Here is a 22535-nt window from a genome sequence, read left to right as displayed (position 1 = left end):
CAAACAGGAAGTGAATAAGGTTTAAATTTAGGATAGACAATCGAAAAGGGGGGATGACTTTCGAAAATATCGGCGAAAAAAGCGACCCCTCCTTGTAGAAAAGTGCCCAGTGAAGGAATTAATGTTTTTAGCCAATATTTCGATATTTGTTGTCCAAAGGGTCGAGCTTCAAAACGATACCAAATTCGTTGCCTCTCTCGAAAGTTTTAGGCAGACATACAAACATACATATTTAAACAGATAGGTGAGATTTATATTATAGAAGATTACTTACATTTTCATTTTTTTTTTAAGTTACCCCAGGTGGCCGGAGTCACTCCAGCTCGCGATGCTTAATATTTTTGTTTGATTTGTGCATAAAACGTTCGCCTTCAGTTTCATTTTTTAATGTGTTTTTTTAGGGTTCGAATCTCACTAGATAACTTTTTTTGGTATCGCGTTCTAATTAAATTTATAATCGTTTTTATTCTAATGATCAAAGTATCCTTTTGTCGCTTCATTTTTTAATGCGTCTTTGCACAACATTTTTCTAGTAAATATACCAATAAAAAAAAAATATACCAATAAAAAAAAATATACCAATAAAAAAAGCAAAAAAAATCAAATTTTCGGAAATACGTGTGATGGCAAAAAAAAAAAAAAAAAAAAAAATAGATACCAAAATTTATGCAAAATAATCCATTATTTTGTTTATTTTTTATTTTTTTTAAATACGTTATTTAATTCGCCTGAGTATTTGAGTTGAGATGGCATTTTTTAAATATTACTAGGTGTCATACTGCTTTATATTTATGTATAAATTAAATACAAATGGCACATTTCAACACAAAACACTCATTCGAAGAAAAAAAAGCCGAGTTTCTAAATAAATAAATAAATAAATAAATAAAATAGAACTAACTATTGGATTGTTTTCTATCGAATTTGATGTTTATTTTTTAACTGCTTAAATTTGGATTTTTTTGTGTGTATATTTACCGAGGAGTTATATGGAAAAAGGCTTCACGTTTTCTGCCTTAAAACGTAAAGTGAATGGAAGCATTAGAAAAAGGGATACATATTTTTTTCTAACGGTTCCTATTGATTTGACATGTTTCAGGACATCACACAGGCGTGTAAGCTTGGATGTAGAAGCAAGATTTGTTTCTGATTCTTGATGCACTAAACTTTCGCCCCCTTTGCCTCAGCCCCCCCCCCCATTCTGCAACGAGTCAAGTGAATAATGCGCATATATTAATGATTTGGTCAGAATTCCTGATCTGATCAGGACATAAATTTAAAAGGATGCACGACTCGAAATGATTTGCAAGCAACTAACTACATCAAATAATTTGAGATTTTGACGGAGTGATTCAAAGATGGTAGATCTTAATTCATGATAAATGAAGAGTTAAGTTGGCAATGAATTCTCCTGCATCCTCATCAATCAAATAGAAAAGCATTCCATCACACAAGAAAAATCAGCCCGTATAGAATTGGTCAAATCGTTGATATCAGAAGAGAGAGAAATCTGAAAAGCGACTTTGAATTTGAATTTCAGGACAATTAAGTCGATAAAAAATAATGCCTGGTTTAATACTAAATCTTAACTAAAAGGCTGTTTAATATGCTATCAGGGACATCCGACGTTACCCGGGATTGAATAATCAACGAAAATTTAACTTTTCTTCATTACTATCAGCAGTGAAAAATTTTGTTTCAAACAAAATCAAAGAGAAAAAAAAGGCAATTTTTCGGATTTGATACCCAAAATAGTTCTAATTTTTCCCACCTCAATTCCAATTAATCGTTTCAACACTAGTATATATACACTTTTTCATATACTTGTGTGTGTGTGTGTGTGTGTGTGTGTGTGTGTGTGTTATAGGCTGGTGCTGATTTCATAGTCTCCCTATTCATTTATAGAGCCTTTCTTTTAGTTCCCATATGTATTATCTTAACGTGTTATTGGGGCATCTTTCATCACATAAAAGGCCCTTCTGTTACTCCTATGTATTTCTTTTTAAATAGAGTTCTGCGTTTGGATTGTATCGGTTTTTGTTTAGTAGATACTTGGATGTCTAGTGTATTTTTTTTTTTAATTTGTATTATTAGGTTGTTTGGTTTGGTTGTTTTACGGCATATCAACCCTTTTCAGGTTATTTAATGCCAAATCCAAAGATTTTGAAGAAAAAGTTTTTAATAGAATATATATATATTTTTTTCAAGTCAGTTTCTATTTAACCCATAGTTGGGACCCTAACAGATACTACCACTCCGGGTGAGAGTGGACCTGGGAGCAATGGCAATTAAACGGTGGCTCCACAGTCCCCAAAGCCCACAAGCTGGGGCCTCACCATCAGATATAGTTTAAGGGCATATCCAGGACCTGTATTATTAGTTAATTTATGGGCTATTTTTGTTAAAAATTCAAAAAGTTGGTTTGATTTGCGGATTCGATGTTTGTGTTGCTAGTCCCCCACCCCAAGAAATGCTACTCGTTCACAATCCTTTTTGCAACCAAATCATATTTCGTACAAATAAACTTCAGTTAATGCCTAACTTGCCCACCAAGTTTCATTCCTGAAGAGACAGTGTTTCATTGTCATTCAATGTTTAAAATGCAAATATCTGCATTAATCAACATTGAGCACTACCTAATGGTAGTCAAGAAATTTGAAGCAGCCTTGGACAGATGAAGAGGTGTTGTAAGGAAAGAACAGTGGTTTCATCAGGATTGGACAGCTCTTCGCACTTCAAACGACTCGTTCCACTGGCTATGGAAACACTTTGGCACTCATTAAGGACATGTGATCATTAATTTCTCAAAATTTTATCTCAGATAATATTTACCAAAACAATCTCCAAACTATATCTCGACTTAAGAATGCCATCCAAATCTGGGCAATGGCGATTTTTTTTTTTTAATTGGGAGTCACCACTTATCAAGGCCCAAAGGCCACTCGAGGGTAAGTATTAATGAATGTGAGATGGTAGTGTAGTACTCGTTAATGGTGTAAATTGGGTAGAATTTGGATTATTTAAGGAGACAGCTCAGTACAAACTTGTTTACATTGAACTTGAATGCTACCATATTGTAATCGGCTGGGAAGCAGTCGAGTGGAACAGTGTTCCATGGGTGGGCAGTACATGTATGCCGTTTAAGAGTAATTGTTTTCATTTAATAGATTACTTCTGTAATCTATGCATCTATAAAAAGTGAAATTGTGTGTGTGTACATATTTCCCTACCAAACGTCAATTTTCACTCTACAGACTCGAGATTTGACAAAATCTTTTTAATCAGTTTTTGGCCAGAAATTTGGCTGTCAAGAGGACAAAGTTCAACGATTTGACCTTTGAAAACTATCAAACTCTTTCGCCAATTTTGGGTCTAAACACTTGAAATTTTAGATGTAGGTTATTTGGACATGGATCAAACTTTAATTTGATTTGAGACTAAAACAATAAATGTTAAGTGGTCAAAATTGGGGTCAAAGTTTAAAAAAAAATTAACTTTCGCAGTCTCTACCAAATTATTCAGCCAATTTTTGGTCTAAACACTTGCAATTTTACATAAAGTGTATTCAAATAGAGGGCAAGCTATTTAATCGAGTTTTGGCCGAAATTTTGGCTGTCAAGGGTTCAAAATTCAAAAGATTTTACCTTTGTGGTGTCTGACAAACTATTCAGCCAATTTCGGGTGTAAACATTTGAAATTATACATAAAGGGTATTCAGACAGGCAAGCTTTTTAATCAGTTTTTGGGCAAAAATTTGGCTGTAAAGAGGTCAAAGTTCAAAGAGTTTACCTTTGCAGACTCTTTGAAACTTCCCCGCCAATTTTGGGTCTGACCACTTGAAATTTTAGATGTAGGTTATCTGAACAGGAGTCAAACTTTAAATATACATATGAACATAAAGTTATGCACAGTACATATGGTCCGTGAAAAGCTGGGTTGAACTGCTAGTTAATAATAGTTAAATTCTTCTAATCATAATCTAGAATAGTTGTCCCTTGCTTTTTACGTCATGATTTTTTTTTTTGATAGGATTCATTTAGTATTGTAATCTTAAGTTCCTATAGATGTTTAGACTAGCATTTCAGCTCGGCGTTGCTCGGGTGTTTGGAGGTGTATGTTGAGCAAAAAAAAAAAAGTAAAAAAAAGCGGTTAATTTTGTTAAAATTTGACCCCTATTATGACCCCTTAACGTTTGTTTTGGGCTCAAATCAAGTTATTAAGTTAGATCCATGTCCAAGGAATCTATATCTAAAATTTCAAGTGTTTAAACCAAAAATTGTCGGAGGAGTTTGGAAGAGTTCTCAAAGGTCAAATCGTTAACTTTGACCCCTTAACAGCCAAATTTCTGACCGAAAACAGACCACAAAGATTTTCCCAGATCTCAGTACCCTGTATATGAAATTTCGAGTCTGTAGACTGAAAATTGACAGAGTTATTGCGTAGGGAAATGTACACAGACACATTCACATTATATATATATATATATATATATATATATAATGAGGTGTTGAGTTTCTAGAGGTTTGGATTAGTGAAAATGTGTTTAGGTTTTGAGATTTTAGGTTTTATTAAATTTGTAGTAAGCTTATGTATTATCGTCACAACTAATACTATTTTTACTAGCATTACTATTAGCGTTAATTTTAATATGGATGCTTTTATTTCCATAATTAATGTGTTTTTTTTTTTGCTGTTCTGAAATTTTGTTATCACCATCATTAACCGTTTTAATTGTGCATTTATAAAGCATATCGTTGATTATGCAGTCATTATCTCATGGACAGTTCATTAATAAGTACAGAAAACCTATTTAATGAAAAAAAGTTGCATGCATAAAACACCATTCGAAAATGTCACATTTAAAGTCATCTATGCTATTAATAAGACCAAGAGACCAACATGAAAGATATACTACAACGTATAAAAATGGTTAATTGGAGAGAGGAAAATTATGTTCTCAATTTCTTTACTAACTCAGTGCTTGAGAGATAAAGAACTTAAATGGAACATTCGAATATCTATGTATCTCATATAGACTTCAAGTGTTAGCCCCTAATTGTGGGCCCCTTGATTTCTGAGAACTTCGACTAAAGTAAAATAAAACAAAAATTAATAAAATTCTAAATGTTTATTTATTTATGTGCGTGCCTATATACCAATAAAACTTTCGAACGGATGCACCGAATTGAAAAATTCTTTCTTTTCCCCTGAAAAGTGAGAGTCCCTAGATTGTCCTTATCTATATATGGTTCGTAATGAACAATGCCGAGTCACACAAAAAGCCCGAAATAAGGGGTTTGGGGCCGTTTCGTAAACTTGCCAAAAAAGTTACCTGCCCATGTCAACGGAATTTAGCACTGTCTGTATACAGTCACAGTAACATCTTTCTGCATACGGGCAGGACTTGTGGTGCAATGGATAACACGTCTGACTATGGATCAGAAGATTCCAGGTTCAAATCGTGGCAAGTTCGTAATAATTTTAACCATCATTTTATCTAACGTTTACTCATTATCCTTACCCTTAGGGTATTTTTGTTCTTACAGTGATTTTGTTTTACAGCGATTTTGTATGGGAATTTCTCATACTCCGAGTTCACAGGGTAAGCGTTGCTGGCAAGACGATGTTGAATGTACTTGATTTTGTGTTTGACTCTGCGTTGCATGTGCCAACGTGGCGCAGTCGCTAATTAAAGATAAAATAAAATAGAAAATCCAATTCTCAAAACCGAACTGAATAAAGACAGCAAACCTTGCACATAAAAAGCGCTCAGTATCGATTAAGATAGAGCTTTATAACAAAAATAAATGTCACTGCAATTTCATGAATCATCCAGTCATCAAGAGCACACTCATAGAGCTCTAAATATTTTTATACATATTAAAACTGTTGCAATATTTTTTATATTATTAATGGGTATGATTAAAGAAAATTGGAAGGTTCAACTTATAGACACTGGCGCTAAGAACTGACCAATCAAATGGAGCGATGATCTGCTAGCGACCAATCAGAAACTGGAATTGCACAATAAAACATAGTGGATATTTTAAAATTCCTGCAGTTTTTTTTTTTTTGTTTTTTTTTTTGCATTCACATGAAAGGAATCTTTTGCTTCGTCTGCAAAACTTTTACAATTCAAGCTTAGCTACTCATCAGAAACTCTTCTAAAATTAAACATGGCTTTCAGTTCCAAACAAACTGACAAGGAAAACGAATTCTGAATAACCTAATCTTAGTATTATTCACCGTATATGACGTAACGCCAAGACACGTCGTTATAGATTTTTTTTTTAAAGTTTCATTGTCTATATAACATGCGACTGCCTTATTGAAACTCACTTTTCTGTTCATTTAATTTTATTGTTACATTGGCATTTGTTGAAGTTGGAGTTTTCAAAAAAAAAACAAAAAAACAAAAACAAAAACACGTCGTTGAAAAGAACTTCTAATTTTCCAAATTGTAAAAGTAGGTGAACAAATTAAATTTTCTTAATTACAGTTCAGAAGACAGGAAAGACATTATGGCAAAGAATAACTGGCTTATAATTATGACTTCAAATTAAGTTTAACACTTGGCTTGGCATTTACGGAGAGGATGCAGACAGGTATGTTAGATTAAAAATCTTAGATCATTTGATTATAATAACACTTGAATCAGCTTCTTTCTTGGCAGAAAGCTGAAAACTATTTTTTCAGATTCTCTCAGTTGACGTTTCTCAGATTTAATTCTATATTTGATCTACATTACCTGAAAATTTAAAGAAAAAAAAAATCTGTACCTACACTTTTGTAATTTGACTTTCATAGCTTGTTTATAACTTGACAAAGAAACTGTTAACAATGTTCGAGGACATGGGTTCAAATCCAGGTTTATTCCTGAACAGGATCTTTGAATGTTTATACATTCCCAGATGACACACGAGTAATTCTTCTCTTAATTAAACAAGAATTTCTCTATAAAATTTAGACGATCATACAGAGTATTGCAGTCAAGGATAAGCTTCCTTAACCATATTAGCCACTAACAGCATCCCAGGAAGCTATCAGACTGCAGCTCTGAACGAGAAGGCTAGATAATCTCTCCCTCTCTCTCCTATCTGGAAATTCCTTATCTTCTGTCCGAGAAGAATTCTGGATCCAGTGCATGACATTCAACTGCTTGAGAATGGGAATCAGACCATCCAAAAGTTCTATGGTCAGATGAGGCTATAAAACTGATCCAACCATTTGCGAATGTGGAGAGGAAGACCATAAGATGCAACACTCATGTCTGCTTTCTACTGCACAACCGGTGCAGCTTGATTGGTCTTGCATAGTGCAATAATATAATGCAAAAAACTGCATAAAAACCACATGCTTCAAAGACCTGCAAAGAAGAGCATTGCAGATAGAACAGGCATAAGAGGAAAAGAATAATTGCAGGGAGGCAAGCCACTCCTTCACTCAACTGAACAAGTTCCCCTGCATTCAACCCACCCGGCAACACCTCATACTGAACCAAAATGAATGGTGTCAAAGACAAGAAAAAAGATGGCGATTAAGTGGCTGACATTTTTAAATTCTTAAAAAAAATAAATAAATAAAATAAAATAAATTAGAAATAAATAAATTAGAAATAAATAAATAAAAAATAAATAAAAAATAAATAAAAAAAATAAATAAATAAATAAAATAAATAAATAAATAAAAAATAAATAAATAAAAAATAAATAAATAAAAAATAAATAAATAAAAAATAAATAAATAAAAAATAAATAAATAAAAAATAAATAAATAAAAAATAAATAAATAAAAAATAAATAAATAAAAAATAAATAAATAAATAAAAAATAAATAAAAAATAAATAAATTAAAAAAAAATAAATAAAAAATAAATAAAAATTAAATAAAAAATTCAAAAAAAGAGATAAATAAAAATTAAACTCTCAAATGTTATCTTGATTATTAATTGCTTAATCTGTTTGCTTACAAAATAATAGATATTCGGAAGTAAACATACCACTGCTAAAATAAGATCATATTTACATCCATGGATACGATGAGCGGTCCAAAAGTAATGTCTTCTATTTTTATTCCGCCTGAATGGATCAGAGGAGTCTGCAAATTTCATTGTTATGCTGACTGAACCTGTGCATTCATGACTTGAACGTTTCATCTCTCTGTTGCAGATATTGAAGGTGTGAGACCCTAAGAAAACAACACCTGTCATAGACGTGTGTCAGAAGCAGAGATGTGTCATTGAATTCGTCCATATAAAAAAAAATGTAACTGATTAACATTTATCGGCGCCTGTTGAACAATTACAAAGCCGATGCAGTTGATGTCAGCACAGTTAGGGGAGGAGTGATGGTTTTTAACTATATGAGATACATACATATTCGAATGTTCCGTTTAAGTTCTTTATCTCTCAAACACCGAGTTAGTAAAGAAATTGAGAACAATTTTTCTCTCTCCAATTAACCATTTTCGTATGTTGTAGTATATCTTACGTTTTGGTCTCACTTGATTCTCGGATAAGAATTTATCTAGTCTGGTGGAGTATCAAGTTTCATGCTATTACTTGAGGTAACATCACTTGGAGAAGGTGCACCATTCCTTGTAAAAGCTAATGCGAGTTAACCATAGTGAGGACATCTTATTTTGGGCAGCGAATACTATGTGATTTTGAATATTTGGTCAGGGTTTACTTCTCGGAAAAAGTATCCTCACGCCAGGTTGTTTTGAAAATCCTGTACAGAGAGACTTTAGACACTCGAGGATAGTGTCTAGTAGGCATTCAAGTTCTCTCCCGTTTTTGTTTTATTTTACTTTTTTTTCTTTTTCTTTTTTTTTTTTTTTTTTTTTTTTTTACTTCAATCGAAGTTCTCTGAAGTGAAGGGGCCCACAACCTGGGGCTAACACTTGAAGTCTATATGAGATACATAGATACTCGAATGTTCCATTAAATTTCTTTATCTCTCAAACACTGGGTTAATAAAGAAATTGAGAACATAATTTTCCTCTCCCCAATTAACCATTTTTATACGTTGTAGTATATCTTTCATTTTGGTTTCTTGGTCTTACTGGATTCCAGAACAATAATTTATCTTGTCTGGTGGAGCACCCAGCTTGTGCTGTTACTTGAGGTAACATCACTTGGAGAAGGTGCACCGTTCCTCGTAAAAGCTAATGTAAGTTAGCCATCGTGAGAAGATCTTATTTGGGCAGTGAATACGAAGTGATTTTGAATATTTGGTCAGGGTTTACTTCTATGGAAAAGTATCCTCATACCCTCATGCCAGGTTATTCTGACAGATGTGAGTGACAAAGCATGCTCCAGATTTTACGACCGAGGCATCAAAAGAGGCTGGTAAAAGTGCATTGAGAATGGTGATTCTGTAGAAAATAAATTCTGAAGCACAAAAGGTCGCTGGTTTTAAAGATACCACTCCCGTCTTTGTAGCTCTTCTTTTATTAAAAAAAAAAATACCTTTGGAAGTACCCTTGTAGATAATTTCGCTGTAACAGTTCTTCAGTATATCTACACAGGTAAATGCTTTTAGACGGAACCAATTAAAACTTTACCGTCTAGTTGAGAGTTTATGATTCTAACCATTCACCAGTCAGGCAGGATCCATAGTAAGCAGAATCGAAGCGTTTACATAAATGTGATTGACTAGCAAAGAAGTTTCCATTTATTTTTTTTTTTTATATAAAGAGCTTTGCATTATTGCTAATGGTAGTTGGCGAATCTACTTACCAAAGTACTTAATCAGAATCATCCAGAGGTGTGTAAGATTTGTATAAAATCCAACAAAATATATGACAAAATAAATAGTATAATTAGAACAACGATAAAATATAGCAAACAGACTGTCTTCTATATTTTTGTAGTGGCTTCATTTTTCCATTTATTCATATCTTTTATGTGGCTAACAATGAGAGAATGTGTCGTCTTTAATGAGCAAGTTCAGTCTGAACAAAAAGCCAAGAAAACATTTTTTTTCAAGTATCAACTTGAAAAATGTTATTTTTCTTTTAATAGAAGCTTAGTTTCTCTTGTTTTTGTTTTTTTAATTCATATGACATTTTTATATAAATATTTATAACTTATGTAACTTTGGAAAACAAAAGTAAATGATATGTGTATTTAATGAGGATGTTTGCAACGCAGAAAAAAATGGAATGGTGAAATGGGATGAAAAAAAAAACAAACAAAAACACAGCAAATAATTTGAGCCAATATATATATTTTTAACTTTGATCATTTTTCAGTAAATATTTCACTTGGTGTTCCTGCTTGGCCTTGCAGTAAGGGCAAAATTAGGCGCAAGGTCAGATTTTAATGCGAGGAAAATCCTGCTCCCCAAAAAGAGACACTAAACTGGAATATAAGTGGTTTCTCTCAAGGTCTTCACCATTGTACCGAAGATACAACATTTAGTGTAGTATAAGAACAGATACTACACACTGTTTCTAGATAAACAGTTAATAAAGTTCAGGATGATGAAAACTATGTTGAGAGGAACCTTTCTCATGATTTTTTTTCCGTTTTCAAAGAAGATATATCCGAAGATGGCTGTTATATTTGGATGCGAAAATATTTGATCTGTTATCTAAATCCCAATTGAATAAAATAAATTCAATGTAATCGCTTTAAATTTTCTGAATATAAAAAAATGTTTGCTTCAATACGTATTGATTAAAAAAATGTACAAAATGCAATGCCACATTTATAAATGTGGTTAATTCATTTTAGATCTTTTTGATTAAAAGTGAGAAATTATAGGTCAGTCAGGTACTTTCCTGATGATCTCTAATAGCATGAAATTGCAGTAAAGTAAATTTTGTTATTCATCTATATTATAAACTAATGTTGTTTTCCCCTATGCCACTTCAGACATTATAGGAAAATAACCAACCACTTCATAAGCTAATCTGTTCCGCAATCCAATTACATAATGCACTCATGATAATTTCCAGTAAATTTGCATTCGTTTTCCAGCCTTTAAATATTTGTTAAATCTGACTCACAAAGCATTTCAAACAGAAAGAAGCTACATGTTTCACCTACTTAAACTTATATACTCTAACTGCTACCCAAATCACTAGATTCTTTGTTTTTAGAGGAAAATTCTGTTAACTCACTACTAAATTTCATATTCAAGGAATATTTTTGCGATATTTTTTTTATATAAGGATATATATATATATATATATATATATATATATATATATATATATATATATAGACACTGACCAATCAAATGAATTTACGCCCTGCTAGCAACCAATCAGAAACTGGGGTCACTCAATAAAAGATACTGGATATTTTAGAATTCCCACACAATTTTTCATGTCCACACAAAAAGGAATCTTGCTCTTTATCTGTAAATATTTACAGTTTAGCTACCCAGCGAAAACTATTTTCCATCTTAGAATTTATACAGATTAGCTACCCATGAATTGAAAGTTATGCTTAATTTTAGAAGAAAAATATCATTCAACATTTACTGCTGCTTAAAACTGATACATTTTGGATTACTGAATTACGTTCAAACATATTTTTGTCGGCCATATTTCTGATTACATGCAAGTACAGTTTTGATGTTGGTCTTTCATTTATCTTTCTGTCTACTTAAAACTACAACAAGGCAACTATAAATTCCAAATCACATCCTAAGATCATTCGTAGACATTTATGCTGACGACACTACCATCTACGACAACACATAAAAAGTTTGTAAATGACCAAGTTCTCTTTGATCTTGAGCACACGGGACAATGGGGAAAGAGGTGGCTGGTTACTTTTAATGCATCTAAAACCAAGCTTCTATTTTTATATCATCAATGCTCTGATTTCCATATTCCATCAATTGAAATGAATGGCTCTCACCTCGGAGGAGGCTCCAGGTTTTGACAAGCTTCTGGACTTGACCTTTATTCCTGATCGGAAGTGGAACACTTACATCCAATCTGTTGCCAAGGTAACTATAAAAATGGTGGGATCCTACCGCTTCAGTAGATATTTCACTCCTGATGCAATTCTTTACCTGTATAAGAGCCAAATACATCCGGGGATGGAGTACTGTTGCCACATCTGGGCAGGAGCTGCTAGAAGCAGCTTATCCTGCCTTGACAGAGTTCAAAATAGACTTTGTAGGGGGACGACATTTTCTCTTCCCTGCAACCTCTTCCCCACAGAAAAGACGTGGCGAGCCTGTCTCTGCTTTGTTGTTTTCATGGAAAGTACTCTGAGCTCCATAGTCCCCCCTCACCAAACTTTCACAAAATCACTTGTCTAGCTAAAATAATTTCCCTCACTATCTGTGCCTAAACCTAAACAGATTCCATGAACAAATTTTCTTAGAACTGCACACCTGTGGAACTCTTCCGTTTACCTGCCTTCCAGTTGACTACAATTTGGTCGTCTTCAAGTCGAATGTAAACAAATTCTTGATCTATCCTCTTAAGTAATCCAATTTACCAAATTTCCACTACTAAGAATTACGATATTTTCCTGGTACTAGTGCAGAGAGTGATCCGGACGTAAATGATAACATTATTTAAAAAGCCATTCTTAACATGTGGAGGGTGTTTTGTGCCTATTGTATACTTCAACCTTACAATTGAATAAAAAAACAAAACTCTACTTAAACTTGGAAATACAATTTAAAAATAGCGCGGATCCGGATCACTCTGCACTAGCACCATTTTCCCATTGACTACTGTACACTCATTAACCCTTATCCTCGAGTGGCCTCTGGGGCCTTGATAACTTGGTGACTCCTTGATAATTTGGTGACTCTATTGAAAAAAAGAAAAAGTCGTGTCCAGAAACATACACTTTCAGATTTACTCACGACAGTATGAAAATAAATATGGCATAGTTAAAAAAAATAATAAAAAAAACTCAAGAAAAAACAATTTAAATAAGACGTAGTTTACTCAGAACATAAAAATAAATAAACAAATAGATTCTACTTTAGGAGGCGATTATGTGTAAACAGCATAAAAATATATCCTCTATAAGGAAGTTGCAAAATTACAAAAAACGTTTTTAAACAGGGGGATCTTTTTTTTTTTCTTTTTTTTTTTTTTTTTTACAAATTACCCCGAAAATAAAATTTAATTTTTTTATTTTTGAATGAGTGTTACGTGTAAAAAGCATGAAAAATACCCAGTAAAAAAAAAAAAAAAAAACCTTTTTAGAATTAAGATTGTGGGATCACTTTAAAAACGATTTCTCATGTAAATGCAACAGTTTATCAAAAACAAAAAAAATATCGAATATTTTGGTCTGATTGTGAGTAAACAACACGGAAATATATCCACTTGAAAGAAATTTTAAGAATTCCAAAACATTTTGACTTTTATACTGAAGGATCAAGTTACAAATACATTCTCACTATTAACAAAAAACAAATTCTGTTCTTTAAATATGTTGTTGAGAAATAAAAAGGATTCTGATCTTTTGGAGAGGGAGTATGAAAATGTATATTCTAAAAAAGATTTTTATTGGGAATCACTCGAGACAAGATATGAAGCTATTTCATGCAAGGGGCTAATAAGAACTAAAAATGACTACGGCAAAGCTCTAGGTAGGAGGGAAACAGTGAGCAGGAAGAGAGTTCCACAACTTTGCAGTTCTGAAGAACACATGGCATTATAATATATATAAAACCGACAGTGACTAGTGAAAGTACAAAAAAAAAAAAACCACATTTCAGATTTTAGACTGGGGAATTTTTTATTACACTATTTACAGTAGTTTATTTAATTTCTATTAGGCTGATCTTTCTTTAAGAAAATATAAAAAAAAAATTTTTAATATTAAAAAAAAAAAAAAAGGAAGATTTATAAATAAAAGATAAATTTGTAAGAAAAATACACACACATATATATATAATAAATGACAAAAAGTTATATTCCAAAATTCATGATGTTGACCATCTTATAATTTATTCCTTTAATTCAGTTGACTTATACAATTCTTGACAGTATCTGTTTCATAGCATATCACTCAATTATTATATCAATCAATGAATTTATTATGCCCTTAACTCATCAGAAGAAATAGCAGCAATAAGTTAAGGGCATAATAGATTCACTAATTGATATAATAATTAAGTGATTGATTTTGCGCTGCGAAACAGATACTGTCAAGAATTGTATAAGTCAATTGAATTAAAGGAATAAATTATAAGATGTCAACATCATGAATTTTGGAATATAACTTTTTGTCATTTATTCTATATATTGCTCTGTAATTACACTGAGCTTCTTCAATAAGGATTGATATATATTAAAATATATTTCTACAGAAATATATATATATTTCTACAGAAATATATATATATTTCTACAGAAATATATATATATATATATATATATATTTCTACAGAAATATATATATATATATATATATATATTTCTACAGAAATATATATATATATATATATATTTCTACAGATATATATATATATATATATATATTTCTACAGATATATATATATATATATATATATATTTCTACAGATATATATATATATATATATATATATATTTCTACAGAAATATATATATATATATATATATATATATATATATATATTTCTACAGAAATATATATATATATATATATATATATATTTCTACAGAAATATATATATATATATATATATATATATATTTCTACAGAAATATATATATATATATATATATATATATTTCTACAGAAATATATATATATATATATATATATATATTTCTACAGAAATATATATATATATATATATATATTTCTACAGAAATATATATATATATATATATATATTTCTACAGAAATATATATATATATATATATATATTTCTACAGAAATATATATATATATATATATATTTCTACAGAAATATATATATATATATATATTTCTACAGAAATATATATATATATATATATTTCTACAGAAATATATATATATATATATATTTCTACAGAAATATATATATATATATATATTTCTACAGAAATATATATATATATATATATATATATTTCTACAGAAATATATATATATATATATATATATTTCTACAGAAATATATATATATATATATATATATTTCTACAGAAATATATATATATATATATATTTCTACAGAAATATATATATATATATATATATATATATATATATTTCTACAGAAATATATATATATATATATATATATTTCTACAGAAATATATATATATATATATATATATTTCTACAGAAATATATATATTTCTACATATATATTTCTACAGAAATATATATATATATATATATATATTTCTACAGAAATATATATATTTCTACAGAAATATATATATATATATATATATATATATTTCTACAGAAATATATATATATATATATATATATTTCTACAGAAATATATATATATATATATATATTTCTACAGAAATATATATATATATATATATATATATATATATATATATATATATATATATATATATATTTGAGCTGATGCATCTGCTACTAGTCTCACTCCTGGACAGGGTTCAAAAGAAAGTCGCCAACCTGATACACCTGGAACTGTCATCTAAGCTTCAACTTCTGTCTGAGCGACGAAGTGTTGCATCTCTCTGCCTGTTTTACAAGTATTTTTATGATGGATGATCCAGCGAACTATAAACCTTTGTGCCTCCTTGATATAAATATCTGATAAACAGCAAAGTCCCACCCCTACACAGAAATCCCTGGATGTAAGAAAGCCTTCTACTCTAATAGTTACTTCCCCCAAACTGCTAGACTTTGAAATTCACTTCCGGGTTCCTGCTTCTCCAATTGTACTGACATGCAGAAGTTCAAGTGTAATGTCAACAGACATCTTGCTGCTCAACTCCCTACATAGTATCCCTGCAACTTATGTCCCTGATAGTAGCCCCCTACACACTGCCTTGTTTGGGGTTAAAATGTAATTAATATATACACACATATATATTATATGTGTGTGTGTTAATTATAGAAGTTTTATTATTGCTAACAAAAAAAAAAAAAAATTAAATTATAAACAAACAAAAAAAAAAAAATGATTACCACTAACCCCAATTTTAGAGGTGGGGGATTTCTTTTACAAAAATCAAGCTTCGCCCTTAGTTAAGTGGAAAGCAGCCATTTGTTTTTCTACTGCGTTTAGAAAAAAAACATACAAAACTTAAAAACCAATGTCAACCGATTCCTATCTAAAACCTTCCCTACAAATATTAAGACTTTATTTCTGACAATAGTTATCTCAAATTAATCCTTATCCTTGAGTGACATTTGGTCTTGCTAAGTGGTGACCATTTTGTAAAAAAAAAAAAAATCTAAGAATGTTTGAAGGCGAGAGATTAAAATTGACAATATCTCCAGAATTATCTACACAAGTTTTGTGAGTCATTTATTTGAGCTTTTGTTATTGACTAGAGCTTCTCAAATTGGGTCGCGAGATTTTAATAATCTGCAGAACGGAGTTGATGTCTTACAAAATAGAGTTGCTACAATAATAGTTTTTATTGATTCGCAAATCAATTTTTATATGTGTGAAACATTTGTAACAAATAATTTGTTTAAATATGTCATCTGTCATAATCTATATATCTATATATATCTATATATATCTATATATATCTATATATATATATATATATAAATGTAACTCTTGGTTCGTTCGCAATTAATAGTTTAAAAAAACACTGGACGGATGGCTTCCACGTTTTGGTATAATATGTTTACTATATCCATGTGTGTTTTTATATATTTATTTTTAATTATAACATTATACTTAATTTTTCTATGATAAATAGGTGGTTTTCTTTGTACCGATGGGCCATTTTTTTTTATTTAGGGACAATTATTACCGCTTCCTGTCACGTAACCAGTGTTTCCACTTTAGCGATTTTCCTGCTAGATCTGGAGATTTCGTTTGCAATCTAGCGGGGAATTCTAGAAAATCTGGAAATATTTCGCACCCACACACCCACAATTTTAGATTAAAAAATAAAGAAAAGCGCTTGAAAATACTTTAAAACATAAAATAAACACATTCATGTAAGTAAAAAAAGTAGCATTTATTGCCTTTGGTAACAATTATTTATTGATTATTTGTTTTGTTTTTCACCTTTTTTTTCGGCTAACCATTCTTAAATCTCGCTATATAATCGATTTTTCCAAGTACATTTTCGGTGGGGGGGGTATTCCAACCTCCGAAGTTTATTTTAAAATATGATCTAAGCAACCCCGCTTAATTTAGAAGTATTTAATCGAAAATTGAAACAACAGCAAAAAAAAAAAAAAAAAAAAAAAAAAACTTATACCAATACAGTAGAATTTAATTATCTACCAACCTAAATACTTTTAACATGCTAAAACAAAGTTTTTTTGTTTTTTTTATTTTTCTAATTTCAAAATATGTTGCACCATTATTGTGATGTTTAATTTACAGTATATTTCAATTTAACTTTTATTATAAAAAGTTAAAGTTTATGATTTGTTTCTTGCAAAAAAAAAAAAAAAAAAAAAAAAAAAATACCCTCTCTGAAAAAAAACAAAAAAAAAAACAGGTAAAACTAGCTGATAAAACATATAAGCCTTCTGGGGAGCTAACCGCTTCAATATAATTCCAGAAACATATAGTAAGAAAACACGGAACATTTTATATATTGAATATACTATATTTATAATTTTTTTAGTGTAGGAAGTTAAAATATGGAGTTTTTTTGGGGGGGGTGAATTAGTGATTTTTGAAAATTTCAGATGATAAAAGTTAAAAATCTAGCGATTTTCTGGACATTTCTTTCTCCTGACCTCGCGGATTTTTTTAAATGTCAGAAAAGAATATTTTGATCTCACAGGCTTAATGTAAACATAATGTGTTTACAATATCGGTAAATTTTCAATGAGTTTAATCACATGATTATTGATAATGTAACCATGTGATTGAAATTTGATTTAAATTAACCGCACGTGGTCGCTTTGCTATCAAATATTCATCGAAAAATGGTAGGGACAGACAATGAATGCCGACGCTCAAAGTGTATAAACATTTTGACCCTTCCCTTTACTTAAAAATTCACTAAAAATCAGGAAATTAATCAATTTTAATGAAAATTTCAGTATTTATCAAATAATGATCGCAGAAAATAATGAACTAATTATATTTACTTAACTCTTAGTGAAAATGTTTTATTTTGTTTAAACAAAAAATACCTTTACTAAAGTTATGGTTTTCAGTAGCAAATAACGCAAGAATTTATTTTTGCTTTTTTATATAAATAAAGCATCGTAATTTTTACAGGAACATTCCGAAAAAGCCCCTGAAGTCCGTATTAATGAATTTGAAGAAAAATAAATTTCTCACACACTATCAGGAAATAAAAGATTCAATTAGATTCCTATTTCAGTCACCTAAATTATTTAGGGTGAAATGAGTTTAGGAATTTATAGCTAAACATAATTTTTTTTTTGCTTAAAAAGAATAGCATTAATACAGTAAGTTATGTAAAATTTGCATAGAATGCTCTGCTTTACGGTTGTTGTAAAAATGGAACGGAAATTTGAATTTCGTTCCCTTTTAAATTTGGTACATTTTTACATTACGTCCAACTCATCGTTCACATTCGACACGTGAACTTTTATAGCTTTTCGGGTATGCTGGCAAGGTTAGGGGTGTCTATTCCGAAAGCCGTTCTAACATGGGTAGATTGGTAGATGTATCAGAAATTTCGTGAAAAATAGTGAATAATTCCACCCCGTCTTTCCGAGCTTATAACTCCTCGAAAAATGTAACTCAAGCTCTAATTTTTTTTTCAATTAAAGGAGCAAGGACCAACGTTTCATTAAAAAAAAAAAAAAAAAAAAAAAAAAAAAAAACGTGTTAAAAAAAAGGTTTTGAACTTCGGACTTTACAGGTAAATTTCTAAAAACACTACTTTTTTTTGTTTTAAATTTGAATATATTATTTATTGACCTTTTCTCTTCAATTTATGATATATAACACTTTGGTGAGTAAATTAATTATTTACTTTTTAATAGACATTTCAAAATGGGAGACGTGAATTATTCGACCCCGTCTTTCCAAACTTATAACTACTCGAAAAATGTAATTCAAGCCCTAATTTTTTTCAATTAAAGGAGCAAGGACCAACGTTTCATTAAAAAGAAAAAGAACGTGGTTTAAAAAAAAAACTTCGAACTTTACAGGTAAATTTCTAAAAAACACTACTTTTTTGTTTTAAATTTGAATATATTATTTGTTGACCTTTTCTCTTCAATTTGTGATATATAAAACTTTGGGGTGCAAGTTTATTATTTACTTTTTAATTGACACTTGAAAATGGGGGGCGTGAATGTAAAAAAAAAAACGTTTGTCTAAAATATTATATTCAGTTTATTGGAAAGAGCATAAAATTTCACATTGATCCTGAAAATATCGTAAAAATAGAATCAATAGAAAAATTTTGATAGATTTATAAAGTTTAAAAATTGAAAAATATTGAGTTCGTAAAATTCATTACTGTTTTTTAAAAAATAAAAAAAATTCTATTACTTTTAAAACAGCTTTAATAGTTTATTTTGGAAGTATAATCCATAAAGAAAATAAACAACACACTTTTAAAAGAGAAATTACGAGTTTTTTTATATTTTATTCGCAGTTTCGTGATAAGGGTGTCAAAAATTCCTACAAAAATTCTGATACATCTACTAGATTGGAGTGTTTATTCGTTGTAAACGTACCCGACAACCTATAAATGGCGACATTTCCAATGTGAATGGTAAGCTGGACTTATGTAAAAAAATAACAAAAAGATATACCAAACTGACTTTCGTTTAAAAATGGAATTATTTCCCTTTCGTTATTAACTTTTTTTTTTTTTTTTTTTTTTTTTTTTAAATATTTTGTGTTTATATACATAAAGTACAATTGTTGAATGTTACTGTTTTGATTATATTCGTGTGGGGGGCACAATTAAAAAATTAAGAAAGATTAAAACGGAGTGAAATTTAAGTTTCCGTTCCATTTTTACAACAACCGTAAAACAGCGCATACTCAGCAAGTTTTATCGTAATTTATAAGCATAATGTTGAAACACTAAATCAACATTTTATTTATTTTTCTGCATAATTAATGATGGAAGTATTTTTCTGTTTATTTTCTGAACATCTGTTAAAAAAAAATAATTTGTACATTCTCATGAAAAAAAGAATCAAACTTTTCTCTACATTCACATAACTATTTACAGTGTTTATGTAAAGCATTCATCTGTTCTTTTCATAATAAAAATTCCGTTATAAAAGAGAAACGTTTACTGCCAAATTTCTTGAAAAAAAAAAAAAAAAAAGTGCAAGTTTTCCTGAAAAGAAAACTGTCACCTAACCATTTATGGTAAAAAATTAATCTTTTTTTGGGGGAAAAAAATAACTTTTATTGATTAAAAAAATTGCAAAAAATAATAAAAGTAAATAAACGAACAAAATGCAATTTTTCTGGAGGAATGTGTTCCATTTTAACAAACTGAGCCACAGCAACGCGTGGCCGGGTACAGCTAGTTTATAAATAAATCCTTTAAATTTAAAATCTAGTGTACATTCTCATAACAGTATGCAATGATAATTTTTTTTCCAGGATTAAAATCCTTATAGCCATAAATAAATGGTTGAAGAAAAAGTCATAATTCAGATGGCAATGCCGTAAAATTTTCTCACACAGAACTTAGTAATGACAAATAGACATCTTATGCACAGAAAAGGAAATATGATAAGTCTTTCCTTCAATTTGCCTTTACATGTAGAAATTATGATGGTAATAAAAAATCTTTCATCTGCAAGGAGTTGTTAACTACAGAGAGTACGAAACCATCAAAATTGAAAGACATCTTGAATCAAAAACATACTTCGTGTGCCAATCAACCAAAAGAATATTTTGAAAGACTTGTAAAGTCTTTAAATAAAGGAAGAATTTCTTTAGTAAAAATTTATAACGGTTAATGAAAAATATTTACTCGCGTCATATGAAGTTTCATACTGCATTGCTAATAATAAAAAGTTGTTCACTATTGGAGATCTTTCATTAACTGCTGCTACTAAAAATGGTAAAGATACTTCATGGAAGTAAATATAGCGATGATATTCGAAAAATTCATTTGTCAAACGACATTGTCGTGAATAGAATTTCTGAAATTAATAGGGATCAATTTGTGCAACTAATTGAAAGAATTAAAGAAAGCCCAAAATTTTCAATTCAGGTGGATAAAACAACTGATATTTGGTTCAGGGTGTCATTATGTTCCGAATCACTCAGGGTAGATAAAACGGGAAAGGCTGAATGAAATAAATGGATCGCAAATAAGTAACAAGTTAATAGCAGACCTTGTGTCGCAAACATAATAACCTACCATGTTAAATGAGACTAGCGAGACCTGTGGAAATTCCACAGCGGTATCTTTCATATGTAATATGTTAGCATTCTGTGAATGTTTAGTATAAGTAGAGACGCCCTGATATTATCGTATGCTTTTGTCAAAACTGCCAAATTATTTATCTAAGCTAGCAGCCCGGTTGTAAAATACGCTTAAATATGGTATTTTAATTCATGCAGATTTTGTATCTATCATTATGATATCATTATAAAGCCAATTTTTTTATCGATTCTTATATATTATAAAGTTGTGATTTCTAAAATAACAAAATATATATCCATATGACTTGGGTGCATCAACTTGAATCGAAACCAAAAACCAAAACTTTTATAACGTGGATGAAGAATTGTTATTTTGCCGTTCTTTAAAAAGGTCATACTAAAAGGGAAAGACATTGCAAAGTTAAGGAATTTCTAAAAACTGATGGTTCAGAATGGGAAAATTGCTGTGGAGTATGTACAGATGGGACAAAAGCGATGACGGGTAGAAATATTGGTTTTAAATCATTTTTTCAGGTTGCTAAATACAATCATGGCTTTTATTCACTGCCTTCTTCATCGGGAGGCCATTGCAGCAAAAAAATAAGTAACACCAGAATTGAACGATGTGCTTCAGAATGCGGTTAAGATTAAAAATTTTGTTAACACTCATTCCCTTAAGAGCCACTTATTTTAAAATATCTCTAAGGATACGGATTCCCACTATACAAATTTACATGCAGAAATAAGGTGGATATCAAGAGAACAAAGGAGATCCTTGTTATTGAAAAATGAAATCTGTAGTGGAATGGGGACAAAAATGGATGGTCACATTCAATGCTGCCAAGACTAAGTTTGTTTCCTTCCATCGACGAAATGTTGCATCCCTCTGCCTGTTCTACAAGCACTTTAATGGAGAATGCTCTGACGAACTACAAGCACTTGTACCCCCTCGATGTGAATACCCCCGACAAACCCAAGCAGCTAAATCCCACCCCTTCACAGTAGAGATCCCTGAGTGTAAGAAAACCTACTACAATAGTTTCTTCCCCCCAGAACTGCTAGACTTTGGAACTCCCTTCCGGGATTCTGCTTTCCCAACTGTACTG

At 30.3% G+C, this 22535-nt stretch overlaps 1 long non-coding RNA gene and 1 other non-coding gene across 2 annotated transcripts in view; one reads left to right on the top strand and one right to left on the bottom strand.

Moving 5' to 3' along the window:
* The window catches only part of LOC145293240 (uncharacterized), a 1271116-nt gene that overhangs the window by 759624 nt on the left and 488957 nt on the right, over positions 1 to 22535 (bottom strand). The window lies entirely within an intron of this gene.
* Positions 5401 to 5473, top strand: Trnah-aug (transfer RNA histidin (anticodon AUG)). The gene has a single exon. It is a non-coding gene; the product is annotated as a tRNA-His (tRNA).

This window comes from Euprymna scolopes, chromosome 14 (assembly GCF_053919585.1).
Source record: "Euprymna scolopes isolate OS-2025 chromosome 14, ASM5391958v1, whole genome shotgun sequence".
In the NCBI taxonomy this organism is placed as follows: domain Eukaryota; kingdom Metazoa; phylum Mollusca; class Cephalopoda; order Sepiida; family Sepiolidae; genus Euprymna; species Euprymna scolopes.
The sequence above is the reverse complement of the archived record's forward strand: the minus strand, read 5'-3'. Positions and strand labels throughout refer to the sequence as shown.